This window comes from Eubalaena glacialis, chromosome 12 (assembly GCF_028564815.1).
Source record: "Eubalaena glacialis isolate mEubGla1 chromosome 12, mEubGla1.1.hap2.+ XY, whole genome shotgun sequence".
Lineage (NCBI taxonomy): Eukaryota > Metazoa > Chordata > Mammalia > Artiodactyla > Balaenidae > Eubalaena > Eubalaena glacialis.
Window position 1 is genome coordinate 99,831,958 of NC_083727.1, and position 25,013 is coordinate 99,856,970.

Sequence of the window (25,013 nt, forward strand, 5' to 3'; positions counted from 1 at the left end):
GCACTTCCTGGACTTGATTGACTATTTCCTTTCCCATATTAAGGAAGTTTTCAACTCTAATCTCTTCAAATATTTTCTCAGTCCCTTTCTTTTTCTCTTCTTATTCTGGGACCCCTATAATTCAAATTTTGGGGCATTCAGTGTTGTCCCAGAGTTCTCTGAGACTGTCCTCAATTCTTTTCCTTCTTTTTTCTTTATTCTGCTCTGTGGTACTTATTTCCACTATTTTATCTTCCAGGTCACTTGGCCGTTCTTCTGCCTCAGTTATTCTGCTATCAATTCCTTCTAGAGAATTTTTAATTTCATTGATTGTGTTGTTCATCATTGTTTGTTTGCTCTTTAGTTCTTTTAGGTCCTTGTTAAACGTTTCTTGTATTTTCTCCATTCTATTTCCAAGATTTTGGATCATCTTTACTATCATTACTCTGAATTCTTTTTCAGGTACACTGCCTATTTCCTCTTCATTTGTTTGGTCTGGTGGGTTTTTGCCTTGCTCCTTCATCTGCTGTCTGTTTCTCTGTCTTCTCATTTTTCTTAACTTACTGTGTTTGGGGTCTCCTTTTTGCAGGCTGCAGGTTCATAGTTCCCGTTGTTTTTGGTGCCTGCCCCCAGTGACTAAGGTTGGTTCAGTGGGTTGTGTAGGCTTCCTGATGGAGGAGACTGGTGCCTATGTTCTGGTAGATGTGGCTGGATCTTGTCTTTCTGGTGGGCAGGACTGCATACAGTGGTGTGTTTTGGGGTGTCTGTGAACTTAGTATGATTTTCAGCAGCCTCTCTGCTAATGGGTGGGGTTGTGTTCCTGTCTTGCTAGTTGTTTGGCATGGGGTGTCCAGCACTGTAGATTGCTGTTCATTGTGTGGAGCTGGGTCTTAGCATTGAGATGGAGATCTCTGGAAGAGCTTTCGCCCTTTGATATTACATGGAGCCGGGAGGTCTCCGGTGGACCAATGTCCTGAACTCGGCTCTCCCACCTCAGAGGCACAGGCCTGACACCCAGCCAGAGCACCAAGACCCTGTCAGCCACACGGCTCAGAAGGAAAGGGAGAAAAAAAGAAAGAAAGAGAGAGAGACAAAAAATTATTAAAATAAAATAAATTTATTAAAATAAAAATTTTAAAAATTATTAAAAGTAAAAATAACTTTTTTAAGTAATCAAAAAAGAAAAAGGAAAAAGAAAGAAAGAAGAGAGAAACCAAACCAAAAAACAAATCCACCAGTGATAACCAGCGCTAAAGAGTATACAAAAACAAACAAACAAACCAACAAAACTGACAGAGAACCCTAGGACAAATGGTAAAAGCAAAACTATACAGACAAAATCACACAAAGAAGCATACACACTCAGAAAAAGAGAAAAAGGAAAAATGTGTATGTATCTATATATATATTAAAAAAAAGGAAGAGAGCAACCAAATCAATAAACAAATCTACCAATGATAATAAACTCTAAATACTAAACTAAGATAAACAGATAACCAAAAACAATTTAGACAGAAAGCAAACCCCAAGTCTACAGTTGCTCCCAAAGTCCACCACCTCAATTTTGGGATGAATATTGTCTATTCAGGTATTCCAGAGATGCAGGTACATCAAGTTGATTGTGGAGATTTAATCCGCTGCTCCTGAGGCTGCTGGGAGAGATTTCCCTTTCTCTTCTTTGTTCGCACAGCTCCTGGGGTTCAGCTTTGGATTTGGACCCGCCTCTGCGTGTAGGTCGCCTGAGGGCATCTGTTCTTTGCTCAGACACGATGGGGTTAAAGGAGCAGCTGATTCGGGGGCTCTGGCTCACTCAGGCCGGGGGGAGGGAGGGGTACGGAGGAGGCGGGGCGAGCCTGCGGCGGCAGAGGCTGGCGTGACGTTGCAGCAGCCTGAGGCGCCGTGCGTTCTCCCGGGGAAGTTGTCCCCGGATCACGGGAGCCTGGCCGTGGCGGGCTGCACAGGCTCCCGGGAGGGGCGGTGTGGAGAGTGACCTGCGCTCGCACACAGGCTTCTTGGTGGCGGCAGCAGCAGCCTTAGCGTCTCACGCCCGTCTCTGGGGTCCGCGCTGATCGCCGCGGCTCGCGCCCGTCTCTGGAGCTCGTTTAGGCGGCGCTCTGAATCCCTCTCCTCGTGCAGGCCGAAACAATGGTCTCTTGCCTCATAGGCAGGTCCAGACCTTTTCCCGGACTCCCTCCCGGCTAGCTGTGGTGCGCTAACCCCTTCAGGCTGTGTTCACGCCGCCAACCCCAGTCCTCTCCCTGCGATCCGACCGAAGCCGAGCCTCAGCTCCCAGCCCCTGCCCGCCCCGGCGGCTGAGCAGACAAGCTTCTCGGGCTTCTGTGCGGGAATCTCTCCGCTTTGCCCTCCGCACCCCTGTGGCTCCGCTCTCCTCCGTGGCTCCGAAGCTTCCCCCCGCCACCCGCAGTCTCCGCCCGCGAAGGGGCTTCCTAGTGTGTGGACAACTTTCCTCCTTCACAGCTCCCTCCCACTGGTGCAGGTCCCGTCCCTATTCTTTTGTCTCTGTTTTTTCTTTTTTCTTTTGCCCCACCCAGGTACATGGGGAGTTTCTTGCCTTTTGGGAGGTCTGAGGTCTTCTGCCAGCGTTCAGTGGGTGTTCTGTAGGAGTTGTTCCACATGTGGATGTATTTCTGATGTATTTGTGGGGAGGAAGGTGATCTCCACGTCTTACTCCTCCGCCATCTTGAACATCTCCTCCATCTTGCATTTTAATTGGATATTTGTCCATGCATGATTTTGTAATGTCAAGCATTGGTCATTTGAAAAATATTAATGCAGTAAATTATACAGATTGTCCAAATGTTGACATGTTTCATTATATGATTTCAAAAACTTACGTCTGTTAATACTACCACAGATATCAGAAAATTCTTTAAGTATTGGGACACTGTCAAGCTCATAATGGTAGAAGTTTTCAAAATTCTTATTTTTGCTCAAAACTCAAATTTTAACAACAAATACTGTCAATTTCTTGCTCTTGAAATGATGAGTTCACCTGTCATTTTCAAAAAAAGTTTGCCTAATGCTCAAGTCTGTATATTTGTCTATCATTCATTCTTTCATGTAAAACTGTTGTCCCATTAAAAAAAAAATAGCTGCTATTTCAACTTACAGCCAAACAATTGCACAAATGCACTTTATTTTGAGGCAACCAACCTACTTTGGAAACCAACAGAAATGTTTTACTCAAATTTCCCATTTTGTCTCACAGACTAGTAAAGCATGATGTACTCAAAGTTAGAGATTTTATGAAATTAATAAATTCTCCATTTCCATTAAGGACACTCAAGTGAAACTCTCCATGTATTTTAAATTTTTAACTATGAGTGCATGATAGTAAAGTAAACAAGGACCACTGCAACAGTCTCATACCACTGCTTTGATTCTCGGCCAAGACATTTACTGTTTTGTCCACCATTGCTTCTGTACCATCAGCGAAAATGTCAGAACAGTGCAAAAAGCAAATAAAACCTTATTATTATGAAAGCAGTTTTGATCTCCCAGTCCCCATGAAAAGTATTAATCTTGTCAAACTCCCATTGGATATCTATAAAATATACAAATAAAAGAATCATTAATAGAAAATACTAGCATAATCAAAAGGTTCATTTTCTAATCAGTCTTTCCCTTCTCACAATAGTTAAAAAGAAATGTTTAGGCTTATATAGAATTTTTTAAGCAAAACTGCTCTAGAATTTTAAGCTTGAGAAGAACTTCTTGGAAGTTTTATTCCTTGATCTACAAAACTAATCTGAAAAATTGATTATTACAGCAGAGGAAGGATTCTTTGACAAAAACAATAAAACATTTCTTCATAGATTTGGGTTGTATATTTCCAATACAGCACATTATATATCTAAAAAAGCTCTGATATATGCATAGCTTGTGGATCAATGGCCTGAGTTTTATCTCAGGAACATGTAAAGCTAGATCAAAAGTAAACTGGATCCCACTGGCAATTTGTGGAGAAAGTGAGGGTTTGTCGATATAGAAGTGATTTCCTTCTCCTTTGAGTTCCTTTTCTTTTTTGTAGAGAACACATCTGAGCTTTCCTCAAACTGTCCACTGATTATTTTGAATTCTTCTCTTTATCAACTTTCTTGCCAACTCTCTGGACCCAAATCTAAATACTAGCTTTGTATTCTCACGTCTTCTGTTTTTCCAAATATGAACTCCTATTCACCTCCTCCTTCAAAAATTGACATGAAAAGAAAAATTATTGAAGAAAAATGCTAATTGAAGTTTAACATAGAGGGGTAGCAATAGAAAGAATCCTCTTTTTAAAGAATTCCTAGAAGTTAGAGATAGGAGGTTGCTGACAACTCAAGTCTTTTTTTCCCTCTAAAGGTATCACAAATAAAGAGACAAAAGAACTGATAAAAGTGGATAGATATGCAAGACATAAAATAACCCAAACACTCTTCCAGTCTAAACCCAAATCCTCTTTTGTTTCACTCACTGATTCACTCTGAACACATTTTCTACACAAAGCTTTATGATTTCCTTGGTAATAATATAATTAACCTAGTAAACATAATGCATTTGTATTACAGACTAAAACATATTTCCTTGCATACTAATTAAGGATCCATTTATTATTTCTAGTCAAAACAGAAAGAAGAATGATTTGGGCTCTCAGACCTCTCATCATCTGCATTCCTAATGACAGCAGAAATCAAACTGGCACATTCACATGGACAAATTCCTTATTAATGTGTTTTATTTTAGTAAGCAGCAATATTGGTAAATATAACATTCAAGGTATATGTACCTTTGTAGAAACATTTTATTCTAACATTCATAAAGGCACAAATAACTGTATAGTTAATAGAAGCACATGCTTCGTCAATATATTTTGTAAGAAGTTGTTAACTTAAAAGAGTTAAGTACAAACCCCAGGAAGGGATTTCAGTTGGATGGAATCATTTGTTAAGGGCTTATTACTTATTTTGGTTAGATGCTTAGCAAAGCTTACCTGGAGATAGTATTTTCCCTAGCATTTTTCAGATGGTCACTGATCCTTAGTGGTCACTCTATTTTTTCTTTTCTTTTCTAGGATCTTCATAATCAAAATGAAACTACTCAAGTGCACCCAGTTTGGAAATCATAAGATGCCTAAGAGAATCCGTTAGTCATTTTCTCAAATTTTCCAAACCCATGGAACAAGTAGAAGTATCCTTCTCTCTGTTCTACTAGCCCACTTATCTCAGGAGTCAACTCCTTCTAAAGTTCCACACGGAGAGCATCACTAACCAATAACAAAGCTTCTTTCACTCGGGACCCTGGGTGTTGCTTGTTCTCTTCTTATTGCTTAATGTAGTTAATCACTACATGTCTCTCTTTGTCTTATTTTCCTTCAAATTATTGCGATTGATGAGGCATATAGGCTCTCTAATAAGAATTTTTAATATCACACAGCTCTTAGCTAGTTAAGAACCACGAGGGAAACCAACTTAATACAGAGATGTCTAAGGAAGACAAATCTCTAAGAGTGAGCCAAGGCACAGGTAATTCTAAAATATCCCCAGATAATTCTGAAGCACACTCCTGGTTAGGAAACCGTATGTTCATTCTTTAGTAGAACATTCAATGCTTTCTTGAGTCTTACAGTTAACTGAGAACAACTGTTCATGAATATTGTTAGGGAAAACTAGAATTATTAATCTGAATGGTGCACTTAGATTTTTAGGCAAACTATATCTGATTATGTTTTCTAGACAGCATTTTAACATTTAATTTGGATGCCTTTCATGGTTAATGGTTTCTATACATGAGACAATATATTCTACATGAGCAGGAAATGGGTTTATCTTGCTACATATTGTATCTACATTCTTTAATGTCAAACACATAGAAGGTGCTTGATAAGTGTTTCCTGAATGATGGAGCATAAGCTTTTGTGTAACAGTTAGACCATTAGCCTTTCTCTAAGAGAGAGCTTCTATCCAACAAGAAATTTTAAAAACAGTTTCTAAAACATATCCCAAGCCTGTGAATTGCACAAATGACATCCATTTATAACTATTCAATGGTTAAATTGAACATCATGTAGAAGTTAACAGTTGTTCTACTTGTACAGCAAAGCTACAGTTTATGTAAATTAACGGTAAGGCAAGATTCAGTCACTCATTAAATTTTTCAGAAAATCACCCCACAAATATTTTTGTGAAGTCTGATCCAATCTGTTCCTGCCATTATGGATGTTCTTATGTAGCATGTGAATGAAAGTTTTACAAATGGATTTAAGAATCACCAAGAGGCTACCTTGGAATTTTCATCATCTCTCATCATTCCTGAGAGAGTACTGAAATGGCCAATATGTTTTTTCATCTGTAGGGTTAGGTTTTTATTTTTTTAATTACATTCTTCTGGATTCTGGAAGTAAAATCAAGTATATATAATACCTATAATTAATTATAAAACCAATAACATATCTGTTTTGCAAGGTAATTAGCAAGAATATTCCTTTAACTTTTAAAGTATATTTTAATATGGATTTCAATCTTAATAATCAAGATTTTCTTTGCATGTTGGAAAGTCATAGGTTTTTTTAATTTAAAAAACAATGTGATGAGGTGCCCAATTCTCTAGAAATCTCTTTATATGTATACTATGTCAAAACAGTGAACAAACTCAGAAATATATCTATGATGAGCAGAGATATTACTCTTAAAATGTAGCATGGCAAGGACTCTAGTTTCCAGCTTTGCATGTAAGCTTGAAAGTTGCCACTCTGTCCTAATAAAAAGGAAAAGCTGAAGAAACTAAAAAAACAACAAATCTTGGTTCCACAAGGGAGGGGAAGACACAGGGCAAACCACTGCCCCAAGATTGAAGAGCAAGACAGATGAATACAGAAACTATACCACGCTGAATCTGGGCACAGTACTCGGTACAGGGAACAAATGAGGTAAACATTTTAAAAGAGCTGTAAGTGTTCAAATACATTTAATATAATAAGTACTATAATAGAACAAGGTACAAAATTTCATGAGAGCCAAGAGTAGGCAGGAAGAGCTACGTCTAACTTACAGCTTTACAGATGTTGATGTACAGGAAGTTGGAAAAGCAAGTAGATCTCTAGACAGAGAAATTTTTGTCTATTTTTTACACTTCTAGTAAACAATTACCTGGCACATAAGTATTATTTGTTGAATGGAAGTGGCTAAGAGAGTCAACTATTCCAATACCAATATCTAAATGTCAGATTGTGGCTGAAAGGCAGACTAATCAAGTTAACTACTACTACTATTTTTTTAATCACTCACTGACTACATAAATGATTACCTTTATGTATTTTTAGGGCAGTCACTCCAATGAACACACCATTACAGAAAAAGAATAGCCCTAAAATTTAATTTTCATATTCTGCTAAAATTAAACTATAGCAGAAAAGTCTCATCCATACAATTGTATTAGAAAAACTACTTTAGGTGCAGGGTTTCCTTAAGACAGATCTTAGATTAGTACCCAAGGCAACTTTATTTTCATCCTAGTAAAACTAGAACCCTCTCAATAAGAGAAAAATTATATGACATTTACACGCTTGTTTTCCATCATGTTTCTTTTGTGAAAACGTGATGACAGCTTTTTCACATTTTTCAGTTGGTCTGCTTTTCTTCTCAGTCTTCATGTACTCTGCACAGGAACCCTTTTCAGTTAAATGTATTGCATTTATTTTCCTCTACTCTGTTATTTGTCTTTTAACTTTGCATGTGGTGTCCTATTGCACTCAAGTGTTTGATTTACATGCCATCTGATCTGACAGTCTACTCTTTTATGTCTTCCAAGTTATGTATCTTAATCAGAAAGGCATTTCTCATTTTAAGATGATTTTTAAAGTCAGTTATATTTTCTTTAATTTTGTCTTCTTTTGCTTTTCATTATTTTATATTCTGTTCTTTAATTTATCTAGAATTATGTTTCAGAAGGGAGCAAGGTAATGATTTAACCTGTTTGTTCCCCCCCGATGATAATCTATTTTCACAATATCATTTATTTTCCCTGACCCATCTTACAAGCATAATTTACAATGCTACCCATTTCACAAATTAAATGTTAGATATTAATATTTCTTTCTGAACATTTTTTAAAGTTATGGTTCTCTACTTGTCTTTATGTGCCAATACAATATTTTAAATTACTATGGCTTTTAAGTATGTTTATATATATGGTCATACAGACCCCTACAGACTGTTCCTGATTTTGGATTTTGCTTTTCAAAATATTGAAATTATTTTGAAATTTTTCCTTCCAAACTGATTTGAAAATTAGTCAAATTTTATAAAGATTCTCCTTGGATCTTGATAGAAATGGCATTAAGTTCATAAGATTGACATTTAATATTAAGCCTATTTATTGAGGACTGATTAATTGATTTGGATGTGTCACTCAGAAAAGTTTTATAGTTTTTTTCATGACCGTTTCTTAGGATCATTCCTATGTGTTTTACTGGTTTTCTTACAGCAGTAAATGAGATTATTTTATTTTATTCATGTATAAATTCTGGCATATATTTATACAGGAAAGTTCTACTTATTTATATGTTGATCTTTATTTAGTTATCTTAATAGATTCTCTTATTAGTTTAAAATTTTTATTCATTTGCTTAGATTGTATAAGTAGACAATAATAGTCACTTCAAATAGTTACATGCTTTAAAAATTTTCTCTTTGTATAGTTTGTCTCCACTGAAATATTGACTAATAGCAATGACAATGGGTACCCTCATCTCATTTTTACAGACTTTTTGGTGAGAATATTTCTATTTTGACTATTGCATGTGAAGCTTAGTGTAGTTTTTTGGTTCTGCCTTTTAGCAGAGTGAGATGTTTTGCTTGTGTTCCTAGCTTACTGAAATTTAACTTTTTTTATTATATGTAAACAAATTTTAGCTGAAGCCTTTGTATTAAACCTTGAAATTCTGGAATAAACTCTATAATAGTGTGATGTTGTCTATCAATGTCTCTTTATTTTTTATGTTTTTAAAAAAATTTTTATTGGAGTATCGTTGATTTACAGTGTTGTGTTAGTTTCAGGTATACAGCAAAGTGATTCAGTTATACATATACACATATTCATTCTTTTTCAGATGCTTTACCCATATAGGTTATTACAGAATACTGAGTAGAGTTCCCTGTGTTACGGTTATGTTTATTTATTTTTTGAATTTATTTTTTATTTTAACTTTTTATCTTATATTGAAGTATAGTTGATAAACAATGTTGTGTTTGTTTCAGGTGTACAGCAAAATGATTCAGTTATACCTATATATGTATCTTTTCTTTCAAATTCTTTTCCCATTTAGGTTGTTACATAGTATTGAGCAGAGTTCCCTGTGCTATGCAGTAGGTCCTTGTTGGTTATCCATTTTAAATATAGCAGTGTGTACATGTCAGTCACAAACTCCCTAACTATCCCTTGCCCCCCCACCCCTCCCCCCACCCTGTAACAAGTTCTCTAAGTCTGCGAGTCTGTTTCTGTTTTGTAAATAAGTTCATTTGTATCATTTTTTTTTTTTTTTTTTAGATTCTGCATACAAGCAATATCATTGTCTTTCTCTGTCTGACTTACTTCACTCACTATGACAAATAAATTCCTTGGCTGTCCAGTGGTTAGGGCTCCACGCTTTCACTGCAGCGGGCATGGGTTCGATTCCTGGTCAGGGAACTAAGATCCCACAAGCCAGATGGTGTGGCCGGAAAAAAAAAAAAAAAGGTTAAAATATTAATGTCTCTTTAGAAGCACACTCCTGGGCATTATCCCCAGAATAAACTAGCCTAATAATAAACTGGCATTGCAAGGACCCAGGACCTTAACCCAATCTGTGTGAAGGGCCAAAAAGAGATTATGTTCATGTCGCCTACTGTCCTGATTTTAATTCTATTAAAACATGATGTTTGTGATAGAATACTAGCATTGTGCTGGTGATGTACAAAGGCAAAGACAGTGCCAGTTAATTGAAACAACCAGTTACTTCTGTCTAATAAGTCAACTATGAGTACACTTCTTTTGGAAAGCTAATTTTCAGCTAACTCAGATGTCAGTGAAGCTTTTGCCTGAAGCTTTTTACTCTTTTTTAAGGGGTAGGTAAAACAATGAATTGATTTTTTTCACCCTTCGGCTCCTGTGTTCCTTGAAGATTCATTGAATTCTTACCTATAGGTCCAGGCCCTCACCACACTCTAACAGTCCCAAAAGGAAGAATTTGAAGAAATTCTACACTGGCAGTTCATCATTAGTCACCCTCACTGCAAGTCCCTTCTATGTCTGTTACTCTTCAATCCTTTCAGTGGGTGAAGGACTACCCTAAAATAAAGACTTTCTAACTTGATCTCCAATGCTTTTATTCACTCATTATCATTCATGTACTCATCCATAGTTTTTGAGCAACTCTAGTGATCCAGTACTGACCCTCGCTGCTGAGGACAGAGCAGGGAATAAGGCAAGAGCTTTATCCTCATGACATTTGCGTTGAAATGGGAGGGGCACATGAGAGTGGACAGAAAGACGATCAATAAGAAAACAAGTAAATGATCAAGATTGAGAAATGCCATAAAGAAAATAAATGAGACAACTCAAAAAAGATTGGGGAAGACCTACCTGAAAAGGTGACATTTGAGCTCTGACCTGAATGGCAGGAAAGAATTGGCCATGATAATAACCATACAAAATATGATTCCTAGTAGAGGCAATAGTATCAGCTGGTGACCTAAGGAATGGATGAACCTGATAGACTTGAAGAACCAAAATTAGGCAAAGCGTCATTAACATGACATCTCCCTCCTAGAGGGCTGCCTGTTGCCTTCTGATGGACATCTCAGAAGCTGCAATTTATTACAAGATCTGACTGATTCCCATGCTTGGAGACTGGAATACTAACCACAGTTAAATGCAGCCCTCCCTAGCCTCATGGTGCCTTCTGCCACCATCTTAGCATATTCCTCACGATGCTAATTCTGATCAAGTGTTCATCTCTGTCTCCATCACTGCACTGTGAAATCCTTGATCCTTAATGGAAAAGTCTGTATTATTCATGCTGTGCTTTAGGCCTCAGTTGTATTTGAAACACATTATATACTAAAGAAAATCTTACATAACCTATTATTTTATATCACAATCTACTAATATGAATGGCAAATAATACTAGAAGGATGTAGACGAAGAGTGAGTAGTACCAGAAAATATAACTGAGCCAAATGCAAAGATTATAAGCTAAATACATTTTCTGCAAAAATTTTTATATTACGAAATCTGTACCACTTAGTTACGTATATCTGGATTGCAGTAACTATGAGGCATTGACCAAGAATAACAGAAAACACTACATTTGGGAAAATGATCATGTGAACACAGTAAACATTTTGTAAGGCATTGTAACTTTATAAAGTACATATTGGTACAGAACACTCTTGGAACTCCTTGCGGGAAAATTCTTAGAATGTCTAGGAGAGAAAGTTAAAAGATAATAAAATATCTAAAAACATATCTAAAAAGGGAATGTGATTTACAAAAATAAAATAATTATCTAGAAAAGAGACAATCTCTTTTTACTGAGGAAGGGGTAGTGGAGTCCGCCTCTGGTGGATTTCCGTCGGCTAATTGACTTCAGTTAAAATTTCTCAAAATGGTTAATTTATTTTGTTTATGTATGTGCAGGTTGACTTTTAGCATTTATTTGAATAAATGACAAGGGATGTTCTTTAGCCAAAAACCATTCATTAAAATTGTATCCTCTCCAAATGATTTTCAGAATTGTCACGACATAGTCCTCCATGTGTTCCCTGATATTTTCTCCAATACTGCCAGTTGTTGCCAATACTTTGAAACTATGCTTATTCTGAAATCAAATAATGGTGGATATTTTACTTCAACTAAAACACGTGAAACAAAGTGTATGCACCACATAAACTTACATGTCTTTAAAAAACATGTCTATGTCTATTGAAGTATCCTAGGCTGAGGGAAAGAAATCTGGATCATGTCAGAGAACTAGATATTACACCCAAATCAGCCGTGGATAACATCATATGAGCTCGACAATATACTATCACTTATCTTTACTTCAATCCACAATAAAGCACAATATACTTTACATGTTTCAATTTTATTTTGCAGTATAGTTGAGGTCAGTAATAAAAGACTAAAATTGCTATTGTACTTAGTAAAGCACATAATAATAATAGCTAATGAAGATTGACTGCTTACAATAAGCTAGGCACTTTGATAAGAGTTTTGCATGCATTACTTCATAAACAAACATTATAGAGAAGTACTTTTGTTATATCTAGTATTCACAAATGAGGATACTACAGCTTCAAAATGTGTTATTAACTTGCCCAAGGTCATGGAGCTAGTAAAGAGCTGATCCAAAATTTTAGTCCAGTGTATTTGATTAAAGACCATGCCCTTAACTGTTAAAGTAATGTGATTATACTAGATTGCCTCTGGCTTCATACTCTTTTATCTAATCTCCCATGTAACACATTGCCCATATTTGCAGGAGAATTTATATGATTTGAGAGTATAGGAAGTAGCCAAAAAACAGAATGCTTCTCTGTGTGTAGCTAACTAATCTCTTCAGAAATCAAGAATGGAGCACCCTCTCATCTCCAAAGCTTACTGGCCCTGACAATAGGAACAGATGGCATATGCCTGGGACTACACAGCAGCACATAAACATTCTGGCAGAGAATGAATGAGAACATATAAGTAAAAGCAACATCACCATCACTTGAGAACCAACTCTACTCTTTGTTTATTCTCTTTTAGCAATTTATGAGCTACATGAAGACATTATGAGTGATACTTTCTGAAGATTTGGCATATTTTGGCCATAATCATCTTCATAAAGGAATGTGTGTTTAGACTAAGGTTTGATGAGAACTTGTTTGAGGGAACAAGTGCTTGTTATGGGCCTGGCTTGTTATACAGTTTCTGAAGTATGCAAAGCAATGGAATAGGTTAAGGAGAAAGAATGTAAATCCTTCTTCGCTGGAAAGAGAGAAAATATATCAGTATGATTCTTTGCTAAGGATTAGACATATCCATCCTTTACATGAACATCCATTGGATAATATCAATATATATGCCAACACTAAAATACAAAACCAGAAATCAAAAGGGTCTCTTTAGAAACGCCTAGTTCAAGGTCTTGTTTTCCTCTACATTCAACAGCAACCAATTAATGTAAAAGAGGTACCCATTTCTAACTGAGGTCCATGAGATTGCATCAGTTCTTCTAGATCCAGTAACTATTTCATCATGTTGAAGAAAACTGTATAAAAAGAAGTCATTTCTATTTTGAAAGAACAAATGTCAGCATTTTCATTTTTCGTATTTTATCCACCTTTTCTTTCTGCTCTGAACAAACGGTGTTACCCAGTTAATCAGAATCCACTTAATTGCACCTTATTGTTATTTAACAGTTCCTCAGGGCTCTTACATCTTCTCTGTAAAAAGAGGATCTAAACAAAGAGTCAAATTTCAATGAAGATTCTAAAATCTGCACTGCTCTTCCAAATCGACCGAAAAAGTGAACAAGGAGAGGGCAACGCCAAAGTACACTAGGAGATTGAGCAGAACACCTACCCACTTCTACAGTAATTAACTGACACTGCGCAATAATAGTTAGAATACGAATGAGACGTATTCACTTCCTCTTCAGTTCTCTAGCATAAAACTTTCTATTACACGTAACTATATTTCAGCTCATCGCTGCCTAGTTAAGGTTTCTTTTTATTATTTTAATTAAGTTTCTGAAATGTGCAAGAATATTATGGGCATATTAATATAAAAATGTGTTGTTATACTCTATGCTTTTTCATTTGAAAATTGCTGGTATACAGATGTGAGAAAATTGAAGCAAAGCTCCAAAACCAAAGGTCCTTGGGCTAAAACAATTTGGGGATAAATAAAATGCAAAGTTGTAACTATTTGGTTAATTGTTCATTTAGGGATCAAAACTCAAATCCAAAATATTGTCCTGACTTCACTAATGAAATATATTTCCCTTTATCTAATTTTACAAAGAAACTTCTAATCATCTCAATAAACTGACGTGGATTGAACTTAAAGCCAGATAATCAAAACAGAAAAAAAATCTTTCTAGAATTATATAATCATACATTTTAATAAAGGTGAAGACAGAGAATGGGACATGATATATGCTTTCAAGAATACCTAGTAAAAATTAGTGCTAATATTAATTTATTGAAGTATTACTTGTATTACCATTACTAATAAAACTATCTTAAGAATTTCATAAACATGACACATGTCTTTCAACAATATTCCTGTTTGGTACTTACAAAATAACACTTTGAAACATCCTTATAATCATGACTAGGTCAATTATCCCCAAATTATTCTCTAAATTTAGTGCAATTCTGATCAAATTCTCATTACATTAGAGTTGTCTCTGTGCTGTATATGCAATGGCTTTTGATAAATATATAATAAGTACTTGCTATTATAGTACCATACAGAATAGTTTTACTGTCCTAAAAACCTCCTGTGTGACACCTGTTCATAAGTCCCTCCCTCTCCCTGAAACCCTAGCAACCACTGATCTTTTTGCTGTCTCCACAGTTTTGCCTTTACCAGAATGTCATATAGTTAGAATCATACAGTGTATAGCTTTCTCAGACTAGCTTCTTTTGTTAGCAATATGTACTTGAGATTCCTCTGTGTCGTTTCCTGACTTGATAGCTCATTTCTTTTTATCGCTGAATAATAGTCCATTGTCTGGGTTTATTTATTCATTTACTTACTAAAGGACATCTCTTTTGCCTTTATGTTTTGGCAATTATGAATAGAGCTGCTATATCCATTTGTATACAGATTTTTCTGTAGAAAGAAGTTTTCCACTCATCTAGGTAAATATCAAGGAGTGTGACTGCAGGATCCTACGGTAAAAGTATGTTTGGTTTAGTAAGAAACCACCGAGCTATCTTTCAAAGTGGCTGTACCATTTTGCATTCCCACCACCAACGAGCTAAAGTTCCTGTTGCTCTGCATCCTCGCCAGCATTTAGTGTTATCCGTGCTTGGGGTTTAGCCTTTCTAACAGGGGTGTAGTAGTATCTCATTGTCATTTTAGTTTATAATTCCCTAATAACATATGATACTGAGCATTTTTTCATATGCTTATTTTCCACTTGTCTATCTTCTTCCGTGAGACGTCTGTTCAGATCTTTTGCCCACTTTTTAATTGTCACTTCCAATATTTTTCTTCATCTTTTGCTTTCAGTAGTCTGACTATGATTTCCGTGGGTGTGGTTGCTTATACATATTCAGCTTAACGTTAGCTGAGCTTCTTGAATTTACAGGTACGTCTTTTACCAAATTTGGGAATTTGGAAGGCATTATTATTTCAAATATTTTTTCTCGCTGACTTTTTTTCCTCTCATTTAATTTAGAGACTCTAGTTCCATACATTTGACATTTCTGAAATTGGCCCACAGGATTCTGAATATTTTTAAATTTCTTTATCTGCATTGGCTATTTTTATTCATGTGTCCTGAAGTTTATCGGCTTTTTTGGTCATCACTAATCTGCTATTAGGCCCATCCAGATATTTATTTCAGAGATGGCATTTTCTGTTCTAGAATTTCCATTTGTTTCCTATTTAAAGTTTCTATTGATAGTCTGAGATTTCTCTCTCATTCATTAGGGGCAAATTTTCCTTCATACCCATGGTCATACAACAGCTGCTTTAATAATCCTTGTCAACTAATTCCACCATCTTATCCCAGATTCAGTTTCTATTGCTTGTCTTTTCTCTTGAGTATAAGTAACAATTTCCTATCCCTTTTTATATGGCAGGGTATGTTATACTTTGTCTGGAGTCTTGTGAATTATACATTGTAGACACTATAGACTTTGTTATGTTCCTCCAAAGAAAAACTTTTTGCAGGGAGTTATCTTGTCTTAACTCAAATTCAAATTGCAAATAGTCTTCCCTGTGGTGAGTGGCTACTGAAATTTCACCTCATATGTTTTAGCCTAACTGGGCTGCTTGAAATCTTTCTAGTACCTGTGAAGTTCGGGGGTCACACAGAGATTTGAGTAGAGATTATACAAATAATTTTAGTCTTCCCTCTTTGTCTCTCTCCTTTCCATGATTTCTGTCCTTGTTTTTCAGTTGCCATAATTTTCCCAAATTTTAACCTCTGGTTTTTCAAGCCTGGAACAATGGAAGTTTTTTATGTCTGTGCTACCCACCTAGCATAGCACATACTTGGGCCTTAGTCTAAAAGGCATAAAAGCTCATATGGTACAGTTTCCTTCTTCCAAGTGGTGACCCAGCAAGTATCTCTCTGCTTTTGGCCACTCTCCTGTGCCCCAAAATGGTTGTTTTTTATATTGTGTCCAGAGTTTAAAGTTGTTATCTGTGGGAAGCTTGATAAAATAGGAGCTATTTTGCCATTACAGGAAATTGAAAACTTTGAAGCAATGTTTTTGGTAGCAAAAAAACACCAAAAAACAAAATTTGCAAATGTCCACGAGCAGAGGCATGGTTACATAAGTTGTGCTATAATCACAAAAAGAAGTATTGAATAGCACTAAAAATGAATGAGCTACAGCCATATGCTACAATGTGGATGAATATTAGTATCGTAGTTAGTATAAGACACATTATGCTGCTGCAAAAATAATATATGATGAGCTTGATGACTAAGCAGAGCAAAGATTTCATATTTCTCACTCTAATACTGCCGTCAGTCTAGAGCAGGAATCAGCAAACTTTCTTGTAAGGCACTAGATGGTAAATATTTTAGGCTTTATGAGCCGTAGGGTCTCTATTGCAACTACTCACCTCTGTCATCATAGCATGAAAGTAGCCATAGACAATACATCAGCGAACAGGCCTGGCTGTGTTCCAATAAAACTCTGTCTCCAAAATCAGGTAGTGGGCTGGATTTGGTTCATGGACAATGGTTGCTAATCACTTGTCTAGATGATTCTCAAGAGCTTGGCCTTTCTGAAGTAGCTCAGAGAGTCAGGCTGCTCTGACCCATTGACCTCACACCAGTTCAACAGCAGCGTTCCTCCAAGGTCACAATATCATAAAAAGAGAGCATTGGAGGCGGTTGTATATCAACAATTATTGTAGCCCACGAGTTACACACACTACTCCCTCGAATATCTTGGTCAGAATTTATCCTATGACCCTAACCAACTATGAGAAAGCTAGGGAAAGAGGTAAGAACGCTTGTGAACACTAGGAATGGCTAACGATATAATACTGAGTAAAAAAACAAACAAACAAACAAAAAAAACTGTCCCAGAAGATTATACATGGCATAAGGAGCTTATTATGGAGTGAAATAGGTAAAACTAAATTATATAATTATTAAGTATTTAAAAATACATAATGATAATAAAAGGCAGAAAAAGCAAATGTGATACATGTAAAATTAAGCATGGTGCATGTCTTTTGGGGGACATAGGGAAAGAAGATACAGGTACATTTAAACTTTTGGTGTTATTTTAATTCTTGGACTGATCATTGTGCTCAAGAATGTTTATTATTATAAAAGAAAAAATTTCCATGATGAAAGTTATCCATTCAGAGATTGAGATTATATGTGTAATAGTTAATTTTATGTGTGAACTTGGCTGCATCACGTGATGGCCAGATATCTGGTTAAACACTTTTTCTTGGTGTATCTGTGAGGGTGTTTCTAGAAGAGACTGGCATTTTTTTCGGTCGACTGAGTAAAACAGATTGTCTTCCCCAATGTGGAAGGTCATCACCCCATCCACTGAGGTCCTGAACACAGCAGAAATGCAGAGAAAAGTTGAATCCATTCTCTGCCTGATCACTTGAGCTGAGACATATATCTTTTCCTACCCTTCCTTCAGACTCAGACTGGAATCCACACAACTTTTCAGCTCTCAGGCCTTCAAACTACATCACTGGCTTTCCTGGATCCCCATCTTGCAGATGGCACATCTTGGGATTTCTCAGCCTCCATACCTTATAATGAATCTCTTTCTAGACGTTTCTTTGAATTAATGAACCTAAAAGCACAGAAAATAAAGTTATCTAAATCCCTCATTCCTCAGACAATCATAATAAAACGTAGAGCATTTCATTTTAGATTTTTTAAAATGTTTATTGGAGTATAGTTGATTCACAATGTTGTGTTACTTTCAGGTGTACAGCAAAGTGAATCAGCTATACATATACATATATCCTTCTTTACCCATATAGACCATTACAGAGTACTGAGTAGAGTTCCTTTGCTATACAGTAGGTTCTTATTAGTTATCTCTTTAGTATATAGTAGTGAAGAGCAGTATGGAAGCTCCCTAAAAAACAAAACTAAAAATAGAACTACCATATGACCCAGCAATCCCACTCCTTGGCATATGCCCAGAGAAAACCATAATTCAAAAAGATACATGCACTCCAATGTTCATTGCAGCACTATTTACAATACTAGGACATGAAAGCAACTTAAATGTCCATCAACAGAGGAATGGATAAAGAAGATATAGTACATATATACAATGGACTATTACTCAGCTATAAAAAAGAACAAAATAATGTCATCTGCAGCAACATGGATGGACCTAGAGACTGTCACACTAAGTGAAATAAGTCAGACACAGACAAATATCATATGATATCGCTTATATGTGGAATCTAAAAACAAGGGTACAAATGAACTTATTTACAAAACAGAAGTAGAGTCACAGATGTAGAAAACAAACTTATGGTTACCAGGGGATAAGGTGGGGAGGAATAAATTAGGAGACTGGGATTAACATTTTAGATTTTTGCTATGAATTTTTGCATTTTTACGTAGTCACAATCTCATGTGTATTGATACTTTCATCCTGTTTTTGTTCGGTTTTGTTTTCACTTAACATGGCAGCATAAATCTTTTTCATGTTAATACAAATACAGTTATCATAATTTTATAGGAACTCACAATATTCCATTCAGAAATAATTCCATGGTAAGCTTATACATTACTCAAGTAAATACTAGAGACTTAGATTTGTCATTGTTATTGTTTTTTGTTTCTGTTGTTTCCATGATAAGACATATGAGAATGAACATCTTTGCTCTGAGAGGTATTTATGGATATCAAGTTTTTCTCTTAGGTTACACATCCATAGTAAAAATTTCTGGTAGCATTTTATGATAGTTTTGCAGGTTTTTAATGGCTATTGAAGAGATAAAATTTAACCTTGATTTGATTTAAAACTGTTCAATTGTGATCTGAATAGATTTAAGTGCCTGTTAGAATGAAAGGTTTTGGACTTTTGTTCTAGTTGTTATTTTGTACTGGGAAATTTTGTTGTTGTTGTTAGTGAATACTGCAAGTGCTGTATAAAAGGAAGTTGCTGAGACCTCAAGAGACCTTTTTGGACAGAAAGCCATCATAGATAAGAAAAGATCTCGATGCTTCAGAAAGGTGGTATTGAAAGGCAAAATGGCTACAGCTAGGCCAAGCAGTGTCCTTAAGGATAAGTGCAGAGTACAAGGGAAAGGAAGAGTTGTTTCCAAGAATGTTTATGCAATAAAGATTTATAAAGACAGCCCCAAACTATATGCATCTACTATTCCTCTAACTGAGTAGAAGCACCCCAAATCCAGGTAGTAGGGACTCAACAACTCAATTGCTTCCAGGAATAGCTCTAAGGACTCTAGACGTCTTGTTTTATTTTTTTTAAAGCAATACCATATATAATTTTAATAACCATAAAAGCACCATTATATATGACATTTGAAAGAATACTTCACAAAACATTAGAAATAAGCTGTCAGCCGAGAAATAAAGCATGCATCCTACATGATCTTATCTATCATGGTCTCACACCAAATTAATCTGATTCCAACATGTTAAAATTTAATTTGGATTCATAAATTCAGTATTAGTGTAAGAGTTGTGGTAGCAATTTGTCGTAATGCCACATAAAACACCAAGACTGCTTCTCTTAAGATGAGCATGACTTTTCCATATCTCCATAGGATCTGCAGCCTGGGATACTTCATTCCTTGTACTCCCAAAACTTTGGGGCTGCCAACTGATTATGCACGTTTATAGGCATAATTTTAAAAACTGCTTAATTACTCCTCTTAAAAATTGGTGTTTTTATAAAGCCAGGCTTGTTTTGTTTACACTATTAGCTCAACAGCCAAAAGTTATTCAGGTTTAACCCTGTTCCATAAAGTGGTAGTTAAAACACACAATGTGACTTTACATAATGACACTGATTTTCCTCAGTAGCTTCTAGAGCTATTAAGAAGGATTTTATCAGACATTTCTAACAATGATACATTGCTAAAACAGAGGAACAGTTTCCCAGAGTGTCTATTTTGAAGGACAAGGTTCCCTTAGGTTGTGTACTTTCTGGCATATTCATTTTAAAGGAAAATCACTGTCATCAGTACAGCCACACATCTCACATTTTTTGGGCACACGGATGATCAAAGTATCAATGACACTAAAGTTTTTCCTGCCTCTTACTTCTCCCCCACCTTTCCAACTTCCTGATGGAGATGAATTTCCTGAAAAAATAGATTGCTTCAGAGAAAGTGGTACTGATGCTTTATATAAACACTTCAGTTCATTAATGAACCCATGTGGCTGATTAGGTTCTTGGGTATGTTCTCAGGTTTCAGTTTCAAATTAATTCTTTCCCTAGAGAAAGGGACTTTGTTTAATCAAATGGGTAGAATTCCCAGCATCATCGGGCCATGCATACAGGATCACTTAAACAAATGCTTGTTGAAGAGGAATGTAATGACTTCTGCTCAAAAACTTTCAGGTTTGACAATTTACACTGGAATGAGAGCTCTGACTACAACTGAATGAAGGGTAAAGACTAAAAACTGAAGGAAAAACTGATTTAGGAAAATTGTGAACGCCCAGTACCCATGGTGACAACCATCCCTTGTGTTAAAGGAGCTCTCATTAGTGAAGCCCCCAGGGGCCCTCCGGTTTGGGAACTCTGCGTAGGTGTCCCACACCCTGCACCCTCGGAAGGAGATGCATTATTCCTGTCCTGCTTTCTGTTGGCTCTGCTTGGTTTTTCCAGCATGCAGCACACCGGAAAAAGTAACCTCATGTTCATACCTTTCATTCGCTGTATTGTCTCTCTTGGGACTCTATAAATATTTCTTCATCTCTGGCCTGAAAACTACCATGTCCATTTACAGCCTGAAAAGATTCTTTCGTTGGTATTTCCTTGGAGGTTGGCATCGTCAGTAATAATAGCAGTAATATCAGTGATGATGGGGGGTATGCCATTCCTCATTGCTTTTCTTGCTCTTTTCTGGTTCCATTCATGAGTTTTCTCCAGGAAGTCAGGATTGAACTCATAGGCACCATCTTCTCTGAAGAAAAACAATTATCCGTGCTGAAAATCAGGGCCCTGGGAAAGTTGTGTTGCTATTGTCTGGCCACTGCAGTTTCCCCCGAGCCGGAGACCTCGCAGGAGGTAGAGGTGTTTCCGAAAGCTGAGACGGCGCGGAGGTGTCCCACGAGGAGGGCAGCGGGGCAGGTGGTCAAGGCTGCTGCTGCCAGAGGCTCAGCCTCCCAGAGGATTCAAGAAAACTCTCCTCATGGGGTGGAGGCTGCGAGAGCCCTGCGTCCCCTTTCCTGAAGTCCCAGACCTCTTATTTTAGCCCAGACCTGCTCATTTCCAGAAAAACAAAAATGACCAAATCCATTTTGTAAAATGCTAAATGGAAGAAAAATATAAACCTGAACAGTGTGGAAGAGTAGCAATAAAATGCTTGACAAAGTAGGCATTTTTCGGAAGAGATCAGGGAATGTTGAAACAAATTTGGGATGTTGTATAATCAGCAGCTATTATTATTTAAACTCATGGAGAAAGGAAATGGAGGTAAGAAGCTTTGGGGATTGTAAAAGGAAAAATATACATTTCAAAATAAACATTATATTTATATTTTGAATGATGATATTAGGGTAATTTACTTCATTTTAATATAAGGGGAAACACTAGAACAAAACATAAATTTCCTTTTCCAGGGACAAAAAGCACAAGACACGTTCACCATGGCTTTGTGCTCAGGTCAGACTCTATTAAATATCCAACCGCTGTATAAAGATAGAGAAGATATTTAATGGAGAAACAGGAAGTGACATCCATATGGCTCTTGTCTGTGGCTTTAACCAACATCTGTTATCCTCAAAAGGCCAAGGCCTAGACGAAATGGTCTAGGCTAGTGGTTTTCAAAATATGGGCAGCATAGAATTCTTCCTTCAGATTAAATCTTACTCCAAAGACCCAAATTTAAAATGGTTAAAAACACTGATCTGCTAATTAAAGATGGTGTGCAAGTCCCTGGCCCTGGCCTCCTGGGCCCCTCTTCCCACATATTCAACAACTGCTGAGGGTCCCCCAAAGCTCAGTATTAATTAAGCTTCAGTGTGACTCTGCACAGTCATTCATAAAGGGTGATTGAAAAGTAGGTAGGACATGGAAAGGGAGATATTGCTGCCACAATACTTGACAAAGATATATATCAATGATACCTACTGCTTGTCTTTTTAAAGGTGTTTAGGCAGAATACATCTTTATGAAACCATGAAATCATAATTTGTCTATTTTAAATCATATAATCAATAACTACCTTAATAACTATGCACCAAACTCTGGCCACATACATTTTATACTTTATTGCTGAACCTGCAGGATAAGTATTTCTATTTCTAATTGAAGATTCATAAATTAAAGCTCAGAAAAGTTAAATCTCTTGTCTGTGTTAAAAAAAAAAAAAGCCAGTGGCAAATCGACTATGCCAAAGTTGGACTCTCTGATATAAAAACTTGTTCTCTTTCTTTATAACATGTTGCCTTCTAATGAAATTGCATGCCTAGAAAATTTTAGAATCATATCTTATCACCTTTAAACATCAAAAACAATCTTATCTAGCATAAATTATTAAAAGGCAGGTTTTTCTTCTTTTAAGCATTTGAGCAATGTGATAAACAGATGCTCGCAGCGTCTAAACTGCTAAAGTATAAAAGTATATATATTTAATTAATTGATGTCTTCATAAGTGAGTTTTTTTCCCAGTTAAGAATCACCAATGGAAGCCCTGCTCAGAAATTAAACAAGTGATAGAAGCAAAAGGTACAACACTATTAGAGATAATTGGTAAATCAGCATTAAAAGCTGCTTGTTTTATTGACCTGTCAATATCAGTGTATAGATTTTTTAAATCTTTTTTGTGTATTATGACTATCTAAAAGAAATTTTGGATTTTCTTCATTCCATTTTGAAATTACATTTCATTAATTCTGTTTTGGTAGCCGTTAAATGAAAGAATCACATTGATGTGAATTCCTGCTTATCCTTTAGAATTCAAACATGATCGATTTCTTAGTAATGAGATGAAAAATCATATTGGTATTAGGCAAGTTTATTAAAACTTTGATGATCTTACAATAATTTTGCCCCACGGTAGCATATTTGAACTCTTAGTGGAGCACAGAGAACAAGACAGTAGACATGAAATAGTGGACACGATTAGAGAAGGATTTTGTTCTAAGAACAGAATCATGAGCTACAAATTTTATCCTGACTCTCCTCAAAAGGTCCAACAGACGTTTACAAGAGTACTCATGCACCCAAAAATGGAAAAATCCATATATTTCATGGACGATTTGGATTATTACTGTCTCTATACTAATACTAATCCCTAGGAATCTAGAACACTTTAGTCCTTCGGTCCAAGTGGTAGCTTATTGAAATCAGATGTTGAATGAGTACTTAAATTAAAAGTGTTCATGTGGCCCATTGGCTCTTTGACTAAACAAGTGGTTGTTACTCTGGTTCCCAAATTAAGAGGAGAGTAAATGTAATCAGCAACTAAGAGAATGTCACAGTAACTCTCCGTCCTGTGGTTAACATGGTTGAAAGAGCCAAGTGGAAGGTCCTGATCCTCATCCCTTTATTTGTCAGGATTCTCTAGAGGAACAGAAACAACAGGAGATAGATATTAGATAGATAGATACATACATACATACATACATACATACATATATACATAGATACATACAGATATAAGGAGATTTATTATAGGAATTGACTCACATATGGAAACTGAGAAGTTCTACAGTCTGCTGTCTGTAGGTTGGAGAACCAGGAAACCTGATGGTATAACTCAATACAAGTCTGAAGGCCTGAGAACCCGGGTGGGGTGGGTGTATAGAATAAGTTCTGGAGTCCTAAGTCCCAAGAACCAGGAGGTCTGATGTCCGAGAACAGGAAAAGATTGATGTCCCAGCTCAAGAAGAGAGAAGAAATTCACACTTCCTTCAACTCTTGTTCTATTTGGGGCCTCAGTGGATTGTTTGGTGTCCACCCACACTGTGAGGTCTTTACTCAGTCTACTCAATCAGATGCTAATCTCTTCCAGAAACACCCTCACAGTCATACCTAGAAATAATGTCTTACCAGCTATCTGGGTATCCTATGCCCAGTCAAGTTGACACATAAAATTAACCATCACATACTTTATCTCAAAAAAGTAAAATAATTAGCAATATCACATGCCTGGGTGAGTCCTGGAAATTAGTGCCACCAGTGAAGACAAGAGATATAGAGGTGATGATTCCAATCACATCATGACTTAATGTGCCCATCGTCTTGAGCAGATCTACCTATCTTAGAGAATGAGTGGATTATCATAAACTCAATTAGCTAGTGATTCCAATTGCTGATGTTATTTCACATCATATCCATTATCATTTTACCATTTATATATTTAAATATTTTATATTTATTTATACATATGTATTTCTTCTCCATCTCACAAGTCAGCAAAAGCCAGGATCTGTTTGCGTTAATTTAATAGGAGTAATATTATATCTTCATTAACTTGCTTTGCTTTGTTGGCTCTGTACTCCTCAAGACCTTTTATCTTCCTCCCAAATCTGTATGCTGCTCTGAAACCTTGATTGCATAAGGCTGATAGAACCCGATGAATAGAAAACAGCAGGTCTGCCAGATGCCAGGTCTGTA

The 25,013-nt window shown here is 36.3% G+C and overlaps 1 pseudogene; it reads right to left on the minus strand.

Moving 5' to 3' along the window:
- Positions 1 to 21,097: 21,097 nt before the first annotated feature.
- On the minus strand, positions 21,098 to 24,634 carry LOC133102274 (NEDD4-binding protein 2-like 1; annotated as a pseudogene).
- Positions 24,635 to 25,013: the final 379 nt, after the last annotated feature.